The following is an 8,520-nucleotide window of genomic DNA, read 5'->3' as shown; positions in this document are numbered from 1 at the left end:
TTAATATGTGTCTTGGTGTGTTTCTCCTTGGATTTATCCTGTGTGGGACTTCTCTGCTCTTCCTGGGCTTGACTATTTCCTTTCCCATGTTAAGGAAGTTTTCAATTATAATCTCTTCAAATATTTTCTCAGAACCTTTCTTTTTCTCTTCTTCTTCTGGGACCCCTATAATTCGAATGTTGGTACGTTTAATGTTGTCCCAGAGGTCTCTGAGACTGTCCTCAATTCTTTTCATTCTCTTTTCTTTATTCTGCTCTGCAGTAGTTATTTCTTCTATTTTATCTTCCAGGTCACTTATCCGTTCTTGTGCCTCAGTTATTCTGCTATTGATTCCTTCTAGAGATTTTAAATTTCATTTATTATGTTGTTCTCATTGTTTGTTTGCTCTTTAGTTCTTCTCGGTCCTTGTTAAACGTTTCTTTTATTTTCTACATTCTATTTCTAAGATTTTTGGTTCATCTTTACTATCATTACTCTGTATTCTTTTTCAGGTAGGCTGCCTATTTCCTCTTCATTTGTTTGGTCCGGTGGGTTTTTGCCTTGCTCCTTCATCTGCTGCATATTTCTCTGTCTTCTCATTTTGTTTAACTTACTGTGTTTGGGGTCTCCTTTCCGAAGGCTGCAGGTTCGTAGTTTCCGTTGTTTTTGGTGTCTGCCCACAGTCGGTGAGGTTGGTTCAGTGGCTTTTGTAGGCTTCCTGGTGGAGGGGACTGGTGCCTGTGTTCTGGTGGGTGGGGCTGGATCTTGCCTTTCTGGTGGGCAGGGCTGCGTCTGGTGGTGTGTTACGGGGTGAACTTCGTATGATTTTAGGCAGCCTCTCTGCTAATGGGTGGGGTTGTGTTCCTGTCTTGCTAGTTGTTTGGGATGGGGTGTCCAGCCCTGGAGTTTGCTGGCTGTTGGGTGGAGCCGGGTCTTAGCGTTGAGACAGAGATCTCTGGGAGAACTCTAGCCGATTGATATTACGTGGGGCCGGGTGGTCTCTGGTGGTCCAGTGTCCTGAATTTGGCTCTCCCTCCTCAGAGGCTGAGGCCTGACACCCGGCCGGAGCACCAAGACCTTGTCAGCCACCTGGCAAAATTTCCCCCACGGATCACAAACTTCATATATACCACATGTGTTCTAATACAGCTGCTGGACTGGTCTTTTTCCACGTCTAGATCAGCATCCTGCTTCTTCAGAAAACTGCTGCCCTCAGACTCCGGAGCTCATTCACATGCTTCTCTCCCCGCCCTCCTCCGGCGCTGCTGAAGCTGCTCTCTCCTGGTGGGCCCGGGAGCCGGTAGGCCTCCTGAGAGTGCCCTCGGGGCGGCGCCTCTACCCCGACATGTTGACTTCCAAACGGAAAAATCCTTTCTTAGCGTGAATGAAGGTGGCCTTCGAGGTCCAGGTTTCAGGGAGCTGGCCCGCGGTCCCGAGGACGGTCGCAGCTTTGGCCGGTGGGGCCCCTCCAGAGCTGGCAGCCCCAGTGAGGCCACCCTCCCCCTGGGGCTCCAGGGCAGCTCCGTGGCAGTGGAGGGGAGAGACCCCGAGCCAGGAGTGCCAGCTGTGCCGAAACGCAGGCTCTGTTCTGTCAAAAACCTTTTTTTTTTTTAAAAAGAAATGTATCTTATTGAAGTATAATGAATTTACAATGTTGTGTTTCTGGTGTACAGCAAAGTGATTCAGTTATATATATATATATATATATATATTCTTTTTCATATTCTTTTCCATTATGGTTTATTACAGGATATTGAATATAGTTCCCTGTGCTCTACAGTAGGACCTTGTTGTTTATCCATCCTATATATACTAGTTTGCGTCTGCTAATCCCAAACTCCCAGTCCATCCCTCCCCTACCCCACTCCCACGTGGGAACCACTAGTCTGTCCTCTATGTCTGTGAGTCTGTTTCTGACAAAAACCTTTTATAACATCTACAATTAAAGAGGAGAGTACGATAATTATTCAGAGGCTTGTGCCTATTAAGTTTATTTTATGAGCGTGTTATGTTTTCTCCCATTACAGATGTACCTCAGGGATATTGAGAGTTTGGTTCCAGACCACCACAATAAAGTGAATATCACAATAAATCAAGTCACACAAATTTTTTTGGTTTTTCAGTGTATATAAAAGTTATGTTTATACTGTACTGTTGTCTATTAATTGTACAAAAGCATAATGTCTAAAAAAAATTCTGCATACCTTAATTAAAACATACTTTATTGCTAAAAAATGCCAAAACAATTACAATGGGAACATCAAAGATCACTGATCACAGATCACCGTAACAGATATAATAATAATGAAAAAGTTTCAAATATTGTGAGAATTACCAAAATGTGATACAGAGACATGAATTGAGCAAATGCTTTTGGAAAAATGGCATCAGTAGACTTGCTCAATGCAGGGTGGCCACCAATTTGTTAATAAAAAGACAGTGTCTAAAGTGCAATAAAGTGAAGTGTAATAAGGTGAGGTGTGCCTGTATTTATGTATATCTGCAACTTCATATTTTGAGAGTATATTTTAAATTTCTAGTTTGTGTTAAGGATTAGTTTATTAGTTTGCCTAGGGAAAAAAAAGTTTCAAGAAATTCAAAAGCTAAAATTATAATGTTCTAAAATAATATACCCGTTAAACCAGGAACTAAGAAAATACCTTGATGCGGTTTAAAAGCAAAAATCTACTGAACATCCATTACTTATTTAACACCTCACTCAGTCCTCAGAACCACCCTATCATATTACTAATATTGTCATCTCCATTTTACAGATGAGGAAATGAAGGTCAGACAGGTTTTGTAGGTTGTCTGGGGTCGCCCAGATAAAGACATGTTGTGAATTTCTCTTACCGTATCTCATCTTTTTCTGACATTGAAGAGCCTGCAATGGACTGTGAAGGCAGTGCTTCTCAAACGTCATTCTGCTTAGGAACTGCCCAGGGATCTTATTAAAATACAGATTTTACTTGGATAGGTGTAGGTAGCACCTGAGATTCTGCGTTTCCAACCAGCTCCCAAGTGCCCCTTAGTCCGTGGACTGAACTTTGCAAGGTCTTAAGGCATTACTTTCCTCCATTTTCTTGCCTCTTCCACCTCCTTCTCTCTGCCTTGGCCTTATTTCCTTTTCTACTCCCTGCCTTCATATACCTTTTAAAAATTTCCTAACAGAAATGACCCACAAGTGTGAACCAGTATATTAGTGATTCTCAAAAGGATGTATAGAAATAAATCCACTCAGAAAACAGATAATTAATGAGGAATTCCTCTGTGCACCATTCAAAGAGGGAGAAAGATTTCCTTCAAAACTATTGAGTATTTTAGGAGTCTTTGTTTGTTTAAATTGCTGCTTAATCACAGTAGCAGCTTCAGCTGTCTTAAAGCTTCGTGTATATTGAACAGTGTCAGATCATTCAGGCTTCACTGAGCTCTTTGGAGTTACCTAGGGACTTCACATTATTTTTAAAACACACAAAAGACCCCGCCCCCCCCCCAAAAAAAAGAAAAAGAAAGCCCACTAGAGCCACTTGAATCCAGTTTCTTCTAACTCTTCCCGCTCCGTGAGGCAAAGTGAATCATCAGATGATCTCCAAGTACCCCTAGTGCACGAGCCCTCTGTTCTGTGATATGAACCCTGCTGAAAACCATGGTCACTGACCAGGAGGGTGGATCCACTCTACCACTGCAGTGTTCCTTGGGGCCACCTAAGGCCGTATTTATGACTTCACAGCTGCCGTTTCTGCCGCATTACAGTGAGATGTGTCCATGTTTCTATTGATGAATGAACCTCAAGAAGATCTTCTGATTGGCATACATTTGAGAGCAGCCACAAAGACGTTGTTAGTATTTATTTACCAAAAGTTAAGATTTGAGATTGGATTTCTGCACACACCAAAATTATTGCCTTTGTAGGAATTTGTCTTTTAATATAACTTGATCATGATAATTATTTGAAAAAAATCACCGTTTTTATACTACTGCAATGCCATTAACACGTTATGCATTCGTTTTCAGTTCCCTTTTACTCTTTGTCAGGTGCCCCAGTTGTTTCACGGGAGCTGATGAATAGAAGACATTGTCCTGGGAAATGTCTGCTCCACCCAGTTCCATGTGTAGTGAGGAAAATGTGCGCCGTGTGTGGATCGGTTCCTTAACTGAGTTCAGGGACCTACCTAGACTATGAGCACTTATGTCTCTCACTGTTCGCTCACTCACATTTACATGCTTTCCACCCTGGGCCCACCCACCTGCCTGTCCTTCTCTCTCTATCTAGCCTAGCATGTTACAGATGAGTTTGCAAACTCATTTCCCACTGAGGCCAGGCAGGTAATGGAAATGAGCAAGGTGGACGGGGCTTAAGTAGGAAGCCCTGAAGGTAGGAAGGTAGGAAGTGTGGAGGCTGAGGGGTACTTGAGAGCTCAGGAGGCCTTATCTAAGGGAAGCAGCTGCCAGTGAGTCCTTATCTTCCAGCATTTAAAGGAGAGCTACGTTGTTAAGAGTGGATCCTAAGAGATCTCATCACAAGAATAAAACCATTTTTTTCTTTTTCCTTTTTGTATCTATATGAGATGATGGATGTTCACTAAACTTACTATGGTAATCTTCACAATATATGTAAGTCAAATCATTATGCTCTACACCTTAAACTTATACAGTGCTGTATGTCAATTATATCTCAATAAAGTGGGAGAAAAAAGAAGAGCTGGTAAATCTTCATTGTGTTAAATTTTGAAACATTGGTATATACTGCGTAAGCCAATACAAAACGCTGGCCGCTGGTTTATAACTTCAATCTAGAAGATTGGACAAAGTGACCTTCTGTTCCCTTCAGGCATTCCAATTCTATGACATTTATATTTACAAGAAATCACAAAGGTCTATGTTTGTCTTGTTTGAATGCAGTCTTTCCTTCTCCCATTCTCAAATGAGAACAGTAATTTTATTTTGTGTAGTGCATCATGATATATAAAGTGCTTTTCATATTTACTGTCTTTTTTAATAGACCATAATCATTTAAGTTCACGGTTGGGTTATCTTCATACGTTTATGCCATGCAGAATCTGCAAACTCTTATACGAAGGATCAGCTTATTAATATTCTCAGGATCTGTCTTTTTTCTTTGATTCAATAATTGCCTTTGTTTAGTTGGCATTTCTTTTCCGTTCCTTTGTAGTTTTGTGAATATCCTCTTATACTACCTTACTTACCTAGTAGAACATCGTATTCTCAAATTAATCATTCAGTGAACCTAGTTTTGTTGTCATTGTTGCTGCTGTTGTTCTTTTCTGTTAATAGAACCACTCGTATATTTCAGAAGACTCCTTATCTTTTGGTCCAAAACTGATTGTGTGAATGTGTGTGTGTTTCCTTTACCAGTTAATTTTTTTAAAAAAATAGTGTATTGAATTACCCTGTGTAGTACAATAACCTCCCCCACCACAGAAATCCTCATTATAGGGAAAGAGGTAGAAGCAAATGTCTGTGTATTTGCAATGAAACTGAGATATTTTTCTCTATTACCTATTTTATATCTTTTAAAAATCATTTGTATATCTCTTTTATAATAAGGTAAAAACGTTTTGAAATCATATTCTCTTTTTATTCCTAAGCTCATTAAACCCTCTCCTTGCCTCCATAAAATGCTATAAAAATAGAATCATTTTCCTTCCCATTCTGGTTTTTTTTTTTTACATTGTAAAAGTCGTAATTGGGGGCTTCCCTGGTGGCACAGTGGTTAAGAATCCGCCTGCCAATTCAGGAGACACAGGCTCGAGCCCTGGTCTGGGAAGATCCCACATGCCGCGGAGCAACTAAGCCCGTGTGCCAATTAGTGAGCCTGTGTGCCACAGCTACTGAAGCCCGTGAGCCTAGAGCCCGTGCTCTGCAACAACAGAAGCCACCGCAATGAGAAACCTGTGCACCACAGCTAAGAGTAGCCCCCGCTCGCCACAAGTAGAGAAAGCCCACACGCAGCAACGAAGACCCAACGCAGCCAAAAATAAATAAATAAATAAATTTATTTATTTAAAAAAGAAAGTCGCAATTGGTTATTTTTTACCCACCTGCTTATCTTGAAAAATTTCAAACCCACAGAAAAGTTGCAAAGATTGAAAAATAATGACTATATTCTCTTCCCCTTGATTCACCAATTGTTAACATTCTATCACAATTCTAACATTCTGTTTTTCTTTCTCTGCCTCTGTATATGTGTGTGTGTGTATTTGCCGAATGATAAGAAAGACTACAAATTTTAAAAACTCAAATTAAAATTAAAATGTAAACTATTTTGCAGCTAAAAACTTTAGGAGATACTGTCTAGTCGATTTCCTGGACAGCTTTTCCTACAGAGCTGCCTTTCATTTCTGTGCAGTCTTATTGAGCACAAATGTTCACAGTATAAGCCAAGCTCATCTATAACATAGTGCTTCTAGAACACAATGTTTCTGTTTTAGGAATGAGTTTTTGTAATTTTATTATGTATTTGAACTATCAACCAAAACTTAGAGCAGTTTTTTCCAAAATGTCCAATGTTATCAACTGCACAGCAAGTTGTTAGGTAAAAGGAATCTAAATCTAATGACTTGGAAAACGCTATGATAATAACCTCTCTGTATCACATCAGTACCTGAATAATTTTAATCTACTGCCACAGTGTTCTGGAATTTGCCCCCATTTGCTTCAGTAGCATTGCATAGTGATTGACAAGGCAGTAACATAGTCCAAGTTCAAATATTGGCTCCACGACTTACTGTATGACTGTGGACAAGTTATTAAACGTCTCTTTGGTTGCTTCCTTATCTACAAACTGGAGATGATAACAGAATACATGAAAAAGATAGTGATGATGAAGTGATGTAATTCATGGCACATAGTAAGCTTTCGTAGTTATTAACAGTTTTCATTCTTGTCCACTGTATGCAGGTCTTGCATTATTTTTGTAACTTCCTTCTGGTCTTCATGACTCCAGCTTCTTCCCATTCTAGCTCATCCTACCTGCTCCCCTCTTGGCACTTGGGTGACAGGGTCAAAAATATCAGCTTCTTATTATGTGAAATTGGCTTGGACTCAAAGCCCAAAATGTACTTTAATCTTCTTTTCTCTTGAATTACACTTAATTTGACCAGTGTAGGCCTCACCAAAAGGGCCTGAGCATGCCCCGGCCTGCACACCTCTCTAAGCACTAATATGACTATGATATTTCACTGCTCAGAAACCCTCCATCATTCCCATTCCACACGATGTTAAGACCAATGTCCTTAACTGCGCCACCAGGGAAGCCCCTATTCTCAGAAGTTTTAAAAAAAATTTTATGTGGTCTTGTTAGTTCATGGAATTTGGAACTTGATGTAGGTGATTTATTGGTGAAAGCCTAAGGATCTGGTTATAAAAGAATCTGTATAATTCAGTGCTTTAGCCTGGATCTCTAGGGCCTTGTGGAAGTGAGGCTTCTGTATGAGTGACCTCTTAACAGTCATCGATAGTAGTAATTCATCGACATCGTCATCAAATAAGTTGTTTTCCTAAGGTGGTCCATTTGGGATTATAAGTGAAAAGATTCTAGTACTGGATAGAAAGTTGTACAACTGTCCCCTTCGACAAATCCTTTTAGACCTCCCAGTTCTTTAATAATCACACATTCATATTTTATTTTTAAAGTAGTATTAAATTTGATACTCTAGCCCCTTATTTAAATTCTGTCACAGAAAAATAGTAGAAAGAACATGGACTTTGGGGTCATACTGCACTAGTATAGTTGTTGTGGGCATACACTATCACTTCCATGAAGCCTGTTTCCTCATCTATAAAATGGAATTTACATGTACAGCATGATGACTATAGTTAACAATATATTATATAGTTGGAAGTTACTAAGAGAGATCTTAAAAGTTCTCATCTCAAGAAAAAAAAGTGTGTAACTATATCAGGTGATGGATGTTAACTGAACTTACTGTGGTAATTATTTTGCAGTATATACGTAAATCATGACGTTGTACACCTTAAACTAAGACAATGTTATATGCCAATTATACCTCAATAAAACTGAAAAGTTTTTCAATAAAATATTTACAAAGTAAATCTATTTACTTTGTATAGCTATTGTCAACTAGTAATAGTTTATATAAAATTACTGAATGATGCCTGGCACTATTAGTATCATTAGTAGAAATAAACCATACTTTTTTCTTTTTCTTTGAATTCAAAGTTATTAACTAGTTGATGAGATAAGCCATTCATGAAAATTGTATTACAAGGGTTCTTTTGTTTGCCAAGACTAAAATAATAATATTTCAATCAAAGATTTTTTCCAGATGCCTACCTGGTTATCCAAGACTCTAGCACCCTCCTATGTGAACTATTATCAATAGAAACAGTTATCACTCTAAAGCAGTGTTGTTATGAAAACTGTTTGATTTGAAAATCTTTAATTTTGCCCATTGAGCTAGTTGTCAATTCAATTCAATAAAAAAGAGAGTCTTCGGGCTTCCCTGGTGGCGCAGTGGTTGAGAGTCCGCCTGCCGATGCAGGGGACATGGGTTCGTG

General features: G+C 39.3%; 1 protein-coding gene across 1 annotated transcript in view; it reads left to right on the top strand.

The window, feature by feature from the left end:
• The window catches only part of NBAS (NBAS subunit of NRZ tethering complex), a 357,350-nt gene that overhangs the window by 305,550 nt on the left and 43,280 nt on the right, over positions 1–8,520 (top strand). The gene's annotated exons all lie outside the window — the stretch shown is intronic.

The sequence above is a fragment of the Physeter macrocephalus genome, chromosome 12 (assembly GCF_002837175.3).
Source record: "Physeter macrocephalus isolate SW-GA chromosome 12, ASM283717v5, whole genome shotgun sequence".
NCBI lineage: Eukaryota > Metazoa > Chordata > Mammalia > Artiodactyla > Physeteridae > Physeter > Physeter macrocephalus.
The sequence above is the reverse complement of the archived record's forward strand: the minus strand, read 5'-3'. Positions and strand labels throughout refer to the sequence as shown.